The sequence below is a fragment of the Lissotriton helveticus genome, chromosome 4_2 (genome assembly GCF_964261635.1).
Source record: "Lissotriton helveticus chromosome 4_2, aLisHel1.1, whole genome shotgun sequence".
NCBI lineage: Eukaryota > Metazoa > Chordata > Amphibia > Caudata > Salamandridae > Lissotriton > Lissotriton helveticus.
The window spans coordinates 106,713,088-106,730,301 of NC_136064.1; the positions used below are offsets into that span (position 1 = coordinate 106,713,088).

The 17,214-nt window shown below is 46.5% G+C and overlaps 1 protein-coding gene and 1 long non-coding RNA gene across 10 annotated transcripts in view; one reads left to right on the top strand and one right to left on the bottom strand.

Annotated features, from left to right (window-relative positions):
* The window catches only part of MED12 (mediator complex subunit 12), a 614,738-nt gene that overhangs the window by 541,356 nt on the left and 56,168 nt on the right, over positions 1 to 17,214 (bottom strand). The window lies entirely within an intron of this gene.
* Positions 8,407 to 9,879, top strand: LOC144752060 (uncharacterized). The gene is made up of 7 exons (XR_013594022.1): positions 8,407 to 8,458; positions 8,723 to 8,810; positions 8,896 to 9,000; positions 9,088 to 9,157; positions 9,247 to 9,349; positions 9,466 to 9,550; positions 9,807 to 9,879. It is a non-coding gene; the product is annotated as an uncharacterized LOC144752060 (long non-coding RNA).

A 17,214-nucleotide genomic window follows, 5' to 3' on the forward strand; every position in this document is an offset into this window, starting at 1 on the left:
TGTTGTTGCTTCCTGGTGCCACTCCCTCAGGGTAGCCAATCAGAACGGGGAGGGGTGGAGCGGACGCCAACACTGGATATTTATGTCGGCAAGATCGCGGGAGCACTCACTAGGATTGTGTGTGTTGCCCAGCGCATAGGGAGCTGTTCTCAAATTGTTTTAACCTTTTAGCCTGCACTGGTTTGAATTTGAAATTGTTTTTTAAAACTTGCATTGCGCTGCGAATAGCGCTACCGGCGTTACAAGCCTTGTATTGCTTCCTGGTGCCACTCCCCCAGGGTTGCCAATCCGAACGGGTGTAAGGTGGAGCTGACGCCAACACTGGATATTTATGCCAGCAAGATCGAGGGAGCGCAGCGGATGCGCTGGCGGTGCGCCAAAGGCAAGCCCGTCTTTGCCCGTCCGCGCACAATCCACGCACAGCGCCAGCCATGCTGCCCGTGATGCCAGGAATCTCTGTTATTCTAGCCGGGCATTGCGGGAGATAGGCGAGAACAGTGGTGCTGGGGTTGGCCTGCCTGTATTTGAGGATACTGTCAGCCTGAAGTCCGTTTTCATTAGGAAGGAGGCTCTGGTCTGCGGATTACTTAATGTCAGATCACTTCCTAAACATGCTACAGAGATTCAATTACTTATTGAAGCGCATCACCTTGATATGCTAATCATGACTGAGACTTGGACCTTTCCTGACTCCGTTCTTGAACCAGGACTGGCGTGTCCCCCCAGGCTATAAGATATTTCACAAGCCTAGAGCTGCAGGTAGAGGAGGTGGGGTTGGTTTTCTGTTAAAAGAAGGATGGGATTTTGTCCCTATAGATATTGACGCAGTGGAGGGATTTGAGCTCCTGGGGTTCTCTCTAAAAGACCCCAGGGGGCACCTCCTGGATGGCATAGTGTGCTATAGGCCCCCTAGTGCAGTCAAACTATCTCAATTGCAGGTGCTGATCGATGTCTTTAATAATATGGCTCTCACCCACTCGAGACTGCTTATTGCAGTGGACTTCAATCTTTGGCTAAATGAGACTTTAGTTATAGGATACCATACCCTTCTCTATTCTTGCTAAAGTCTAGGACGATTTCAGGGGGTAACAGGGCCTTGGGGCACAAGCTCGACCTTGTTTTTAGTGAGGAAAGGGTTACTGGACACATGGAGGTGCTCTCTGTAGACTGGACTGATCACCATCTGGCCAAATTTCTGACGTCCAACCCTAGTCGAGGAGCCTCCGTTCTGAGGGATATCAGGAGCTTCCAAAGTAAGGATTGGAAGAGGATACTGGTATAGGCAATACAGTCATCAACATTCGCTATCAAGGGGATTTTGATGTACTTAGGTCAGTGGAGGAGGATTATGAGGACCTCTGCAACTGTTAATCAAATAGTCCCTCTGAAAAATTGTAAAATTAGAGGTAGACCCACTGCCACGTGGTTCAATGAAAAACTGTAAGCCTTGAAATTAAAATTTAAACAGGCAAAAAGAAAATGGAGAAAGCATTATGTAGATGAGGATAAGATCGCCTGAAAAGCGGCCATATCACTCTACAAAAAAGATTTTTTTGGGGACTAAACAGGAATATTTTGCAGAGGTCATTTTGAACTCGTTAAATAAGTCCAAATGCATCTTCAAAATAGTTGAAGACATCACGAACCCCCAGTGCTCACAAAACGAGATCCAGCCTCCACAAGCTCTCTGTGACAGTCTAGCAAACTTTTTTGACGAAAAAATCAGCACTATTATTACTTGGCTTAAAACCAACATTTCCGGAGGGGAAGAAGCTATGACCCATGGAGAAGCAACCTTGATTGATGGTGTGGGAGAGGTGTCCTGTGCAGGAAAACACACTGGTGAAGGGACTAGTAAATTGATTCTCTTTGATCACTTTGAGCCCCCGTTGGAGGAGGAATTTGGGGGGTTCTCATTGGGTGTTTCCTCGGACTCCCTTCCACATAAAATCTGGAAGAAATTTGCCTCTGAACTTTTTCCCAGGCTCCGACAGATTTGCAATCAATCGCTATCCAGCGGAGTTGTACCATCTGGCTGGAAACAGGCCGTGGTAACACCACTCTTGAAGAAGGCCACTCTTGACCCAACCTGCCCGGGTAGCTACCGGCCCATCTCTCTCCTCCCCTATCCAGTGAAGATCCTCGAACGTTAAGTCAGCAAATCTCTGTCAGCATTCCTAGAACGTAACAACCGCCTGGCAGATGTACAATTTAGCTTCAGTCCAGAACACTGAACAGAGTCCACTTTGGTGACCGTGATGGACGATATTCGTCTCCTGGCAGACAGGGGACAATCGGCATTACTTATTTTGCTTGACCTGTCTGCCGCATTCTACAAGATTAACAATGGCATTTTGCTGACCCTTTTAGAGGAGGCAGGAGTAGTGTGCCCTGGACTGGTTTGAAGCCAATCTATCTGGCAGGTGTCAGGCAGTGGCTCTTCCACCTTTTCAATCAGCCTTCACTAACATCTGCCTTCGGGTTGCACAAGGATCTGCCATCAGCCCAATTTTATTTAACATCTACTTGAGCCCACTGATCAATACTATTCGGGCTCATAATGTGAAATTGATAAACTATGCTGTTGACACCCAGATCATTCTAGCTCTTGATGGAACCCAACCTAATGCATTGGAGGATTTTCATGCGTGCATGCACGACACTGAGCAGTGGTTACAAAATAATTCTCTACAATTTAATTTGGATAAGACCGAAATTCTACACTGCGCAGTTGGGAAGGTCCCTTTGCCTCTTCCTCACAATTTTTGGCCTCTTGGTTCATCTACCCCCCTGGCGCCAGCTAAGACGGTGCAAAACTTGGGAGTCATGTTCAATGCCAACCTGTCACTGGAGACGTAAGTGAATAAGACGGTGGGGTGCTGTTTTGCTCTTATTAGAGCATTGTGAAAGATCCTTCCATTGCTTCCCATCTTTGTCAGAGCCTTGATAGTACGAGGCGTTATTTTGAGCAGACTTGACTATTGCAACGCCTTAATGCTGCAGTTGCCCAAATATCTGATTCAGCAACTGCAACGTGTTTAGAATACGGCAGTGAAATTAGCTCTGTCTAGACCACGAGGGTTTTCTGCCTCAATATGCCTAGCTGAGCTATACTGGCTCCCTGTGCAGCAAAGGATATATTTCAAACCAGTTTGTATAGGGTTTAGGGCTCTGCATGGACTCGTCCTAAGCCGCTACAGAAGAAATTGGTCTGTAATACTCCCACCCGGAGCCTTCGATCCTCTTCTGCCTGTCTGGCAAAGATCTCCAGGTTCAACAGAGTCAGACTGGGAGGAAGATCTTTTTGTATTGCCACCGCGAAATTTTGGAATGAATTGCCACTTGAAATCAGACAATGTAGTACCTTGTCCCTGTTTAGGAAAAGGATCAAAACATGGCTGTTGCCCAGAAATTGATCCTGTCGTTTCAGAGTACTGTCTATTTTAGGTTTTGTCCTTCGTGCTCCACGTTGGTCTGTGTTCACATACCTTTAGTGCAAGGGTAACCGTAGGGTGTTTGTTGTGCTCTATAAATGCTATAGACAATACAATACAATACATGGGCCTCTCCCGAGAAGATCACAAGAAACTAAAGGATTGAGTCAAAAACACGGAGTCAACAATGATAACTTTAAGACACATAGTAGTGGACTTTGACAAACGCATTTCAGGTCATGCAGGAAGAGATTGAATATCTCCATAAAAGGGTGGATGATCATGACGGCAGAACAATGCAAGGATCGTGGGCCTCCCAGAAGAGGCAGAGGGCCCAAATATGGAACAATACATTGAGGACTGATTTGCAAACATGATATTGCTTGGGAAAACAGTCATCCTTCTTCTCCCTCGAAAGTGCTCACAGAGTATCTAAGAGACCTCCTGTGAGAAAGTGCCTCTAGATATACTGGACTAGAAGGAAGTACAGTGTGTATAGAGTCCACCAACCCCAGAGGTATAACAGAGGTTAAAGTCAGAACTGACCTTCCTCTCCAAAGTGGTAGCTTGGTCGAGCAGTAATGCAGCACCAGAGGACAGTGTAAAGCATTTGTTGTACACACTCAGTCAGCAAAAGGTTTCACACACTCAAGAACTGAACTCCAGGCCAATTGTTGTTATATCTTCAGATATTGTTTTATTTTTAGAACCAACAGTTATAAAAATATACTTTTCAAGGTACAAGTACTGTCATGTAAATACTTTGCAGAGGAGCAATAAGTTTGTACATACAATAATTACAGGATAGATAATAAGCAACACAGTTCTTAAACACACTAGCATTGAGCTCAATGGGTTTTTCATAGAAAAGTACAATTGATTACTTTATGGATTACTTTGGTAGTTCCAGGACTAGATCTTAGATTCAGTCCTGGGGTCTAAGCTGAAACCAGATTAGCAAAAACGTTTTAGTTACTGTGAGGAATTTTCCTGAATTCAAAGCGGTTTTAAAAGTTCACACTTAGAAACTTTTCAAGGTGATTCTGACAAGGTTATCCAATGGGAGGAAATTCAGGTTACAGGTAAAGTACATTCGCGTCACTTTTGTAACCCAGCACTAGTCTCCTAGGGCCAGGACTGGGGGCTTAACTGAAAACAGGTAGGTAATTGCGTTTCAGTATTTAGTGTGATTTTTAAAGAATATTTCAAGTTTTCAAAAGTAGACAGAAGAAATTTCATAGAAAAGCCGACAATGGGTTCCTATGGAGAAAATACAGGTTACTAGTAAATCCGCTAGGGATTACTTTTGCGGTTCAGTACTGGGCTGAAAGGTATAGTACTGGCTTCTCTCCTGATCACAGGTGAGTATTTTCGAATTCTGACTTTGGCTGATTTTTTAGGAATATTTTCAGTTTTCAAAACTTCACACTTTGAACATTTTCGAGTCAAAATGGGTCAATGTTATCCAGTGGCAGGTAAGTGAATTACCGGTTTCCAGGTGAGTACTTGGTTGGTGAAGTTAGGGTTCTGGACTCAGGGGTCCCCCAGGGTGAGGTGAGTACAGTTAGTTCAGTCCCAGCGGCACAGGGGCGGCCGGGTGCAGAGGTAGGTAGGCCCAATGTTATCCAATGAGGGAAAGGTGGCCATCGGTTGGTGGCTGCTGGCTAGCAGGCCACGAGGCTCTGGGAGCTGGGCTCTTGGTCACTTGCTCTGGGCAAGGGGGGGGGGGAAGTAAGATGGGCAAAGAGGTCGCAGCCAGTGGCACTCGGGCGGCTGGGTGCAGGGTGCTTTTGAGCCGTCGGGCGCTCAATGTTATCCAATGAGGATCTTGAAAAAGGAACAAAGGCTGCAGGCTCGGGGACGGTGACTCCCCAGGGGCGAACAGCACTTCGAGAGGTAAGTTGGGATGTTGGAGCACAGGTAGGTACCCCAAAGTGATGCACAGGGGGCCGTGGGGCGCCGGGTGCAGGGGTGTCTTTGGGGGTCAGAAAAGCTTACCCTCGGCTGGTCGGGGTGGCCCATGGTTCTGATTCTGCAGGCGTCTGCTGGTTCGTCGAGGAGGTTCTTTGGGCACTGGACTTCGGGTCCCAGTCGCCGGGGGGACGTCCTCGTGGTCTTGGTTCGGGTTGGCCCAGCCCGGGCTCGGCTGGTGCAGAGAGGGCTGGTCCGGAGGTTCCTGGTGGGCACCAGGTGGGTTGTTGCAGCAGAGCCTCTGCTGATGGGAGTCCCAATCGTCAAGAGGGTCACGGCAGGCAGGTCCTCTGGGTGTCCCAAGGTTGCTGTCCGCGGAGGTCGCCGGGTTTAGGCAGGAGCAGGTTCCAGGATCAACAGGCCAGTAGGGCTGGGGCTAAGTCAGTTGTTGTTGTCCTGTTGTTAGCAGCTGCACGGCGGGTCTTCCTCTTCTTGATTTTCTTTCTTCTTTTTGATATCGGGATCTGAGGAAGGAAGGTTCAGGGGCGTTACAGGTAGGGCCAGAGCAGGGACCAATGGGTCCCTGTCCTGGGGTGAGTACACCCCCTAGCCTGCTCCCTTCCTGTGGGAGGGGGGCAGGGGCTTAGCTGGGATTGGGCAGGACTCCCCATCTACAAGATGGCCGGAGCCCGGGGTCGTGCTTCACCTCGCCTCCTCCACCAGAGGGTTGGAGTTGGCACAGGTTGGCACCCCCCCCTTCCTGACGTAGTTTTTCCTGCAAGTCTTCCCGCCAAAGTGGGGGTAGGACTGGTGGGGGGCTGGTTGCTGGGTACAGCTAATGGTCTGGAGAAGCTCTCAGAGGCGGTATGCCATTGAGGTTTCCCCTGTCCATCCTGGGGGAGGAGCCATAGCACCTCGCCCAGGTTGTGCTTTGTTGCAGACCCAGGAGAGCGGGGGCTCTACACCCAGGGGTCCAGCAACATGTCTGCTGTGTGGCAGCCTCTGCAGACGTGGATTGTCGGTTAGGTTTTCAGTGGGGCATCTCTAAGATGCCCTCTGGTGCATTTTACATTAAATCTCACACTGGTATCAGTGTGGGTTTAATGTGCTGAGAAGTTTGGTACCAAACTTGTCAGTCTTCAGTGTATTTATAAAGAAAAGAGAGTACCCTCTGGCCCCAAGGGAACTGGGTAGAGTAAGCGACAAAACTTGAAAAGTATTCCCTGGGTTTTTGATCTTTATGTGAAAAAGTATTGTATTACTGTGTATCCGAGATAAAGAAGCTCTCACTCTTGCATTCACTCTTGGTTCCCCTTTGATATAGCAATAGTATGTTATGTCCCTTCTGATAGTAGAACCACAAAGGTAAAATTCACTTGGCATAGAACTATTTATTGAAATTAATCAATGTAAAAATAAATCAGTATCAAAAAGGCAAATATGTGTCTTTGGACAGTATGATCATAAACGTTCCATTTATTAATACAGTGCCTAATGCTCGTTTGTTTCACATTATATATGACACATACTTGTTTGATGCAATTAAAAACAACATATCTACACAATTTAGTAAAAAAAATGTGATGCAACACGATGCTCCACTATAACAGTGACCACCCACGATGCCAGAAGGACCACATACCCTTCGGACAATTTCTGAGGCTCCGCAAAAATTGTACGAACAAAAAAGATTTTGAAATCCATGCAGAGAAGATGAGAATCAAATTGAACAACAGGGGATACCCTAAAAACATCACAAAGAAAGCATACAAAAGAGCTAAATTTTATAATCGTGAGGCATTATTTGAGGGCAAAACAAGAGAAGGAGATAACGTAGATCAAATAGTCTTTGTGTCTAATTACTCGGTGATTAGTAATAAAGTAAAAAATATAATAAATAGAAATTGGAGTTATCTCCAGGAGAACAATTCGGTAAAGATACAAAAGCCATTGTTCTCATACAGACGCAATAGAACAATCAGGAATAGATTGGTGAGAACATACAGAGACAAAAATGAGACCCACCAAGTAGGCATCATGACAAATAAAAAATTAATTGGTACATACCCATGCAGCACATGCGGGAATTGTAAATCGATAATCCCTGGCGAAAAGATCATGTTAAATAATGGTAGCCACAATGTGAAGAATATGTTTAATTGTAAAACCCAAAATGTGATTTATTTAATCGTGTGCCCCTGTGGCCTTGGTTACATAGGGGAAACGAGCAGAGAGGTCAGGACTAGACTGAACGAACACAGGTCCGCAATTAGAACAAAGATGAAAATTGCCCCCTTAACAGATCACTGGATAGAATGTAATCACACAGTGGAGGAGCTACGCTGGTGTATTTTAGAAAAAGTGACGTTATCAAGAAGAGGAGGCAACCTAGATAGGAAAAGAAAAATGCGAGAACAATTCTACATGTGTACATTCAAAACCCACACTGAAGGCCTCAATAATCGTGAGGAATGGGAAAGAATGTACAGATGAATTGAAAAGGACTATGGTGTATAAGATAGAGTCCTAATAAAATAATAAAGAATGTCTTCGTTTTCTTTACAAAAGGTAACGTATTGATAGGCAAGACTCGATATGGTGAGACTACACACAGTTACTGGGGCCCAAAAGAAAGGATCCTCTATAAGGTAATAATAAACATGCCCCTTTCTAGCCTATAAGAGCGAGGAATAGCGTTTCGTAGCTAATAATTATAATAAAGAACTTTTTTGAGTCAAACTTAGTAACGGCAAATACCCGCCAAGGGGACTCAAACATGTTAGCGATATGATATTTATACCAGCTGATCGCAATAACATAGATAAATAAAGGCATCAGACCAGGATAATAAATATATGAGGGACCGAAGGGAAATCAAATAAAGGACTCGCTAACAATCTATAGTTTAATCAGAAGGTTACGAGGATAGCATGACTAAGGAGTAATACCATCACACTCCAAGATGGCGGCCATAGTAACATGGGCGAGTGAGAGGTCCCGTGTTTGTAAATAAAGTGACGTCAACCGGAAGTATAAAATTAGCATGACGAGCGGCCACATTTTTTCCTAATAACGCGGAGACCGGTGGGAGCATAATAAGAAAACGTCAATAGGTAAGCCGGAGCAATATCGCAGTCCTATATAGATGGAATTGTGTATCGAACCGCACGCGCTAAATTTAGACCAAAACGTGGCTGAAATTTACCGATTGTTGGGCTTTCTTAAGCAAGTATAAAATGCTTTGCATACTGCTAGTACAAGGGTGCAACACACCGATATGATGACTAGTGCTTGAGGCAAAAGTAGAATAGGTAACTGAGGGAAATTGATGCAACGTCGAATTAAGAGACTGAGAAACTGTGTATTTTCCACCATAGATAACAAGGAGAGGGTTAAAGAAAAAAATTACCCCGTTCTGGAACTTAACTGAAAAGTGAACCGGAGGTCTGTGTAACATGCCCACAGGTGAGAATGATGATAACTATGAGCATAATAATACAACATTAAGGATGTAATACAAGACTAATAGTTGGGTTTGTGTTTATTCTAGCGATAGGCAACACAATAATTTTAAACGTATGCCTACCTTGTTAGAGGAAAAAGATATCAAAACCCAAAGAAGGAATCGACACCCGTGAATTGACAAAAACACGAGGTGAGTTTATATGCCATGATCATACCTATATAGGAAGAGAGAATAGAAAAGAACAATGGGGACAATGGACCTTATTTCTTCTTGCAGCAACTGCTCTTTAATAGAAAAGGAACTACTGGGGCAACACCGGTCCAAATTGAAGGATTAGGAAGTACAGGTGGGTTTTAATTAAATATGTTCACGTATAGATGACCTTAAATGTAATAATGGGCCTATGTAGAGCAATGGTTGTATATATCTCCACAGGTCGTAATTGATTAAATCGACCTATAGAAAATCATTTTAAGAAATGGTATGAAGCACATCGTATCCCCATTAAAGGAAAGGATACCGTCATAAACAAACTCAGGTATGATTCATGTGAGATTGTACCAAAAATAAAACAACTTGGTATATTTAAATAAATTTGTTCCACAAAGGGTAATACACCTAATAACCTTAGATGCAATATATGTTTACCCATAGGTCTGCTTGGAGTCAAACTGAATGAGACCTCTGAATAACAACATATCCTAAAGTTAATAACGGATACAGACCTGATTATGTTCAGGTAAAGAGGATGAATGTTGATGTCTTAAGATGAATGGGAGCGAATGCATACACAAAGCCCCTTAAGTTAATTGTAGTTGTGCAGACACCCACCAGGAGGGAGGGCTTGACAAACAGTTTTAGTAAAACCACAATAGGCAAATAGCACAATACTAGCTACTGTACTAAGATCCTAAGCAAGAACATTAATAAATGTAACATCAACGTGCAATTGTTGACAAGGATGTTTGTCTTACATTGGATTTTTGTATTCACAGATCCATGTATTGTTAATTGTCCTGAAGAAGGTGGGGTAAAAAAGCCTTATCCACCGAAACGCGTCGACATCCCTAACAGAGGGTTTTTAAATCAACATTTTTTTACTACATTGTGTAGATATATGTTGTTTTTAATTGCATCAAACAAGTATGTGTCATATATAATGTGAAACAAACGAGCATTAGGCACTGTATTAATAAATGGAACGTTTATCATGAATGAATGAATGAATAAAATTTATAATGCGCAAACAATAACCCGAAGGCATCAAGGCGCCTAACAAAACAGATCAAAAGGGGGAACGCTACATTACTACAGGTACGCTTGCGCAAAAAGGTGTGTTTTTAAAGCCCTTTTGAATGCCTGAAAGGTGGGTAGTGATCTTATTTCCAGAGGAAGAGCATTCCACCATTTGGGCGCCAGGGTGGAAAAAGCCCTGCCACCCCATTTCACTCTCCTGAAACGGGGGGCCGCTGGCAGGAGTCTGCCGGAGGACCGGAGACTCCTGGCGGGAGAATAGCGGGACAGGATAGATCCTAGACCGGTGGGGATATTTCTGGCCAAAGCCCTGTATGTCAAGCATACGGTCTTAAAATGGATCCGCGCCTCAATAGGGAGCCAATGTAGCAGCTTTCTAGCCGCTGTGGCTGAGGTGCGCCTGGGAAGATCCAGAGCAAACCTTGCAGCGGCATTCTGGACTACCTGTAAGCGCTGCAGAAGGCTCTTTTTCAAGCCCGCATACAGCGCGTTACAGTAGTCCATTCTGGAGCCGATAAGGGCAACAGCCAGCTGTTTCCTTGCCTGTAAGGAAAGGTAGTGCCTGATCCTCCTAAGGATATGGATAATGCCCCAGCAGGTAGAGATGGTTCGGCTGACCTGCTTACCCATGTCAAGGGCAGGGTCTATCATAACCCCCAGATTTTTTGCGGAGGAGGTGGGGGTGGGACAGGCTCCTAGTGAGTCTGGCCACCAACAGGAAGACCATACTTCCTCTTTCCCTCCGAACACCATCACCTCAGTCTTCTCTCCATTTAGTTTGAGCGAATTTAGGATCATCCATTTACCGACAGCCTCCATACAAGATCTAAAATTGGGGGCAGTCGGGACGCTAGCGTGGGAGAGAGAGACCAGGATCTGGGTATCGTCCGCATAGGAAACTATCTCCATCCCATAGGATCTAATAAGCCTGGCAAGTGGGGTCACGTAGATGTTAAATAGGGTCGGACTAAGGGCCGACCCCTGAGGGACCCCACATTGCACAGGAAGGGATGGAGATAGATACTCCCCCAGCTTCACTCTTTGCACTCGATGGGTGAGGAAAGGCGTGAGAAGATCCAGGGCTGCTCCACGCACCCCAATCTCCCTCAGCCGAGATGTTAGTACTGAGGGAGAGAGGGTATCAAAGGCCGCTGTCAGATCTAGAAGGATCAGGAGGGTGGTCTGGCCCTCATCAACACGAGTGCGGATATTATCCAACACTATGGTGAGGGCTGACTCAGTGCTGTGTTCCCTCCTGAAACCATGTTGGGAGGGATCGAGACATTCCGAGCTCTCAACAAAAGCGGCAAGGTGTGCATTGAGATGCACCTCTAGCATTTTTGCTGGAGCAGGGAGTAAAGAAATGGGCCGGAAATTTTTTAGGACCGACGGATCCAGGGAGGGCTTTTTTAGAAGAGGTTTTACAACCGCACTTTTCCATTGGATGGGAAAGACGCCCTCTCTCATGGCTCTATTCATGATGTCTACCAGAGGAGGCAGGAGAATTTCTCTGCATTGTTTAAGAATCCTTAGGGGACACACATCCAGAGGAGAGCCTGATTTAGTTTTGTTAAGGAGGCTATCAAGCGTGTCCACAGAGAGAGGGGGAAAAGAGTCTAGGGTTCCCGGGAAAGATATTTCTACCGGGGCGGGATCCATAGCCCCTAAAACAGGGGGCCCGCTCATGAGCAATGTTTGTGACTCCAAGGCAGAGTAGATGTCTGATATTTTTGTCTGGAAGAAAGAGGCGATGTTATTACAAAGCTCTTGGGACGCCACTACAGGATCCGGGGTTTGGAGGGTTATAAGAGAATCTACAACCCTAAAGAGCTCTTTAGGGGAGGACAATGAAGTTGTCAGGGTCGAGAAGTGCTCTTGTTTGGCTTTTATAATTTCGGCCTTGTATTTTCTTAGCAAGATCTTATGAGCTTCCTTATCTTTTAGGTCCCATCCTGTGTGCCAGAGGCGCTCCTGTCTCCTTACCTCCTGTCTCAAGAGTCTAAGGTGCTCAGAGAACCAAGGGGCTGAGGGCCTTTTCCTGGTACGTCGGCAGGGTTGTAAAGGGGCTAATTCATCTAGAGCTTCCATCATGGTTCTATCAAACTGCATTGCAGCTGTGGAGGCACTTTCTTCCGGTGATGGACACCAGCTGGATGCCCACCGGGAGAGGGAATTATTTGAGATGTCCTTGTAGTTCCTACGGAATTCCTGTTTGCTAGGTATGTTAGGGGGCGCAGATGTATGGGGATAGCTAAGTAGGAATGGGACAGCCAAGTGGTCAGACCATGACAGAGGGATAGATTCCTCAGTTGATAGCCTCTAGTCATTGGTAAAAATACCATCGAGCGTATGCCCAGCTCGGTGAGTGGCCCCTTTGACCAGCTGGTTAAAGCCGCAAGCTGACATAATGTCCAGCAGAGAAAGGGTATCCTTGCTGTCAGACCTTTCTAAATGGAAATTAAAGTCTCCTAAAATAGTAAAGTCTTTTTGGCCGAAAAAGGGTTCAAGGACTTGGAGCAACTGTTGGCCGAAATTGGTACGAAGGCCTGGGGGGCGGTATACCAAGATACCGTTTAGGAGGGCTCTGTGGCCACTTTTTATGGCAAAGGAGAGGGCTTGAAAGCTATCCTTAGAGTCAGTAATGGCAACCGTAGGACAGTGGAGATGGTCCCTATATAGAATTGCGAGTCCTCCGCCCACCCGGCCGGGTCTATCATGACGGGCCAGGCAGTAGCCTTCCGGTATTGCTTCGATGAGATCCGGACCGGAGGATTCCTTGGCCCAGGTTTCGGTAACAAAGACCATAAAAGGCTTTCTGACAGAAACGAAATCCCTAAATATGACATTGTTTTTGATAAGTGAGCGAGCGTTAAGAAGAACGCCACTTTCCATCTCTATCAAGATTACCGGGGTAGTGTGTAATTTGGGCCTATACCTAGGGAGAGGAGGGGTGGGGCTTACCGTGTTGGAAGTCCCGCAACCACATGTAGGAAGGAGTAACAAAGATACATATTTGCCTTTTTGATACTGATTTATTTTTACATTGATTAATTATAATAAATAGTTCTATGCCAAGTGAATTTTGCCTTTGTGGTTCTACTATCAGAAGGGACATAACATACTATTGCTATATCAAAGGGGAACCAAGAGTGAATGCAAGAGTGAGCGCTTCTTTATCTCGGATACACAGTAATACAATACTTTTCCACATAAAGATCAAAAACCCAGGGAATACTTTTCAAGTTTTGTCGCAGTCTTCAGTGTAGTCATTATGGTGCATTGGAGTTCGTAATGACAACCTCCCAGCACCATATACTCTTAATGGCATCACTGCACTTACAGTGTCCAGGATTGGCCCTGGGTACTGTAGGGGCACAGGGCTCATGCACCTGTGCCCACACCACTGGCATAGGGCACCCAGCTAGAGAGGTGACTGATGTATGCCAGGGCAGTGGGTTCGCGGGCATGGCCACAGGGATGTGTGCCATGTCGAATCTTTGTTTAGTTCTGTACCTATGCACTCACCCTGCAAAGGCAGTGTGTGGGTACCAAGGTACAGGGCCCCTAAGGGTGGCACAATAAGTGCTACAGCCCTTAGGGGTCTTCTCTGGACACCATGCCCTGGGTACCTAGGGCACCATATACATGGGGCTGATAGGTGGCCAGAGATGCCAATTGGGTTTTAGTTTCAACACAGATTTTAGGGAAGGAACACAGGCCCTGGGTACCGGATTGGCAGGGACCCTGGGCACACTCAGTCAAGCACATCAGCAGTTCAGAAAAAAAGTGGGGGCATACCAAGGCAAGAAAAATGGCACTCATATACCTCCCCCTCCGGGTCCCTCCTCACGACCAGTGGTTGTCCGTCTCTTCAACTATAGAGACAGAGATCACATCTTGCAGGTAACATAGGACAAGAGTTAATGAACTGTCGAAAATGCTCAAGTGCACATGTACCCTGATTACGTTTTAGATGTTCAACACCGCAGGTCCTCCTTCAAAGCAGTCAACAAATGCCTTTCGAGAACACAGCATTAAATATGCTCTGCAATTCTGAGTCATACTCAGGATTGTACATAAGGGCACCACCTCCTTTTACTCTACACCAAAAGATTCCTGGTTTTGGTTTGAGCGCAATTGCATCACATCCTCACCGGGCTTGCGACAGACCCCCCTCCCCCCCTACTGAATAGAAAGTACAGAGACACTGTAGGCCTTGCAACAGACGCCACCCTCACTGCCCAACTATGGAACAGGCGGTTGAGGAGAGGGCTCAGGCTGTGGCTGACATGGAGCGATGCGTGGCGGCCTCCTCTCTCACAAGATCTGAAACAAAGACTCAGCCAGATAAATCCCCAGACGTGACTGACTAGCAGATTGTTGAACCATTGGCTCCTTACACCTCAATCAGCTGAGGACTTGATATAGGATGCAGTTCAAGATTTGGGAAGACTTTTGGTATAAAGGTTTTACACTTATAATTGCTGTTGAGTGGTAAGCAACAGTAATATTGAAGCAATGTTAATGTTGATGCGTTGGTTGAGGACTGAGTGCCTGCTTGCAATGGGAAACTGCTACGGTCATCTAGCCATCCTCACTTGTGAACGAATACAGTTATAGACAGATAGCTTTGTTCATATTGCACTATAAAACAACACAGCACACCAACTCACTTGCAATCACCGTCTCCACCATCTAGGCATGCAGACCCATCAAAATGCCTTCTTAGCTGGACGAGAAACACATTCCAGAACAGCTACACAATTACTATCCTAATACAGATAATACCAGCACTAAAAACACACCTGCTACTAACCCACATAATACTGATCACTCTTCTACAAAACAAAGTCTTGCTGTCACCAAAGCACATTCTCTAAACTGTCAACTAATAAATGCTTGATCGCTCTCTAAAACAAACCTCACTACTGTTGGCTCCCTGTATGCCCCGAATGAAGGCCAGGAGAAGTTCCTACAGACTGCTCTTACTGAAGCCACAGCCACGTCGGACCATAACATCATCCTAGGGGGAGACTTAAACCTTGTGTTTGACAACCTTTTGGACCGATCCCGTCAACGCACTCAACAAGTAGGTGCACTGTCGGCAGAGGGACTCGGGCGACTGCATGACTTAGGCCTGCACGATCTTTGGAGCAGTTTTCATCCCCTGGAAAGGGAATAATCTCATTACTCTAATACACACAAGACCTACGCAAGACTAGATCATCTGCTGGCTTTGGCCCCAGTCCGCGGGTTTACGAACACAGTCGAGATGGGGGTAGCTTCACTTTCGGACCATGCCCCGGTAATCGCCACTCTAACCCTTCCACCCACATCACGCCCATCCAGGGTATGGCGTCTTAGGGACACTCTCTTACACAGGACTGATGTAGTGAAGCACATACAAGGCACCATTACGGACTACCTTTCTCATAATGCAAACCCAGAAACGACCCTTGCAATCCAGTGAGCAGCCCTGAAGGCGGTGGTTAGGGGGGAATTTATTGCCCTCTCGGCTGCTGACAATAGGGAACGCCAGCGCAAGCGCGATGAACTTACACAACGCGTCCGGAAACTAGAGCAAATGCACCAAAGGACGGGAGCCCAGAGAGTGTGGCGACAGCTTAAGACTATGTGCCACCAATTAGCGGCGCTTGACCAAGACAGAGCACAATATGCGGCCTAAAGACTTCGACACGCTTACTATACCAGGGGGGGGGGGTGGACGGGGACGACAGGTGTGGGCGCCTGTTGGCCAATAGGTTGCGAGAGGTTGGTCAGCAACAAGGGGTCAAAGAGATTGTCAGGACTGATGGGACTTGCGTATCTGAGGACGCTGAGATTGCGGAAACATTCTGTGATTTTTACGCTACTCTTTACGCTGGGTGCCCAGCAGATAGCTCTGAGGGAGGTGCCTTTTTAGACTCGGTTTCCCTGCTCTCACTGACAACATCCCAGGCCGATCAACTAGATAGAAACATCCAAACGGAGGAGGTCATCGCCGCTACTTCTCGCCTTAAGTTGGCGAAAGCCCCAGGGCCGGACGGCTTCCCCGCTATTTTCTACAAGACTGTTTGCGCGGAGCTTTCCCCAATCCTCACTCGACTGTTTAATTCATTTGCTGAAACAGGGGCGATACCGAGGGACCTTTTAGGAGCCTCCATAGCTGTTATCCCTAAACCTGGGAAGGATATAACTAAATGCGGAGCATATCGCCCGATCTCCCTTCTCAATGTTGACCTTAAATTGTATACAGGGATTCTGGCCGCTCATATGCCAGGTCTCATCGACCCGGATCAGGCGGGGTTTTATACCTGAACGCCAGACGTCAGATAACACCAAGCGGATTCTCCACTGTATACAGAAAGCTACTCAAGGGGAATATATGATGCTGGCCATAGATGCCGAAAAGGCGTTCGATCGCGTTCATTGGCCCTATCTGGAGCAAGTACTGGAGAGGGTGGGGATACGGGAGAAATTGTGCACCTTTATTTTTAATTGCTATAGATTCCCTACGGCCACGGTCAGAGTGAATGGATATACCTCCGCTAGCTTAACCATTGAAAGGGGCACAAGGCAGGGGTACCCACTGTCGCCCCTTCTCTTTGCCCTGTACATGGTGCCACTGGCCGAGAAAATGCGGCAGAACCCAGCAATTGAAGGGATCAAGTTTGATGGCTATATCCACAAAATCAGTTAATATGCTGACGATGTATTGATCTCACTAACTACCCAGAGGACAGCCTTACCAGCGTGCATGGCAGATCTGGACACCTTTGCTCGGGTGGCCGGATTCAAAATGAACACGGACAAGTCGATAGCCTTGGATCTCTCGTTGTGCCCTACCACCCGGGAACATCTGCAGAGACTGTTCCCCATTCAATGGGCGGCGGTTACCGTCCCATATCTGGGGATACAGTTGGCCTCTTCCCTCCCTGCTATGGTTGTCACCAACTACGCCATCCTTCGCGGGAAAATCCGACGTGAGGTTGGCCGGTGGAAGCACTACCATCTCTCTTGGTTAGGCAGGATCGCAGCGGTTAAAATAACAATTTTGCCCCAGATCCTCTACCTCTTCTGTACCCTCCCTCTCCGACTGCCTGTTGGCTGGATTCGACAGACGCAATCCGACTTGGCCCAGTTTATCTG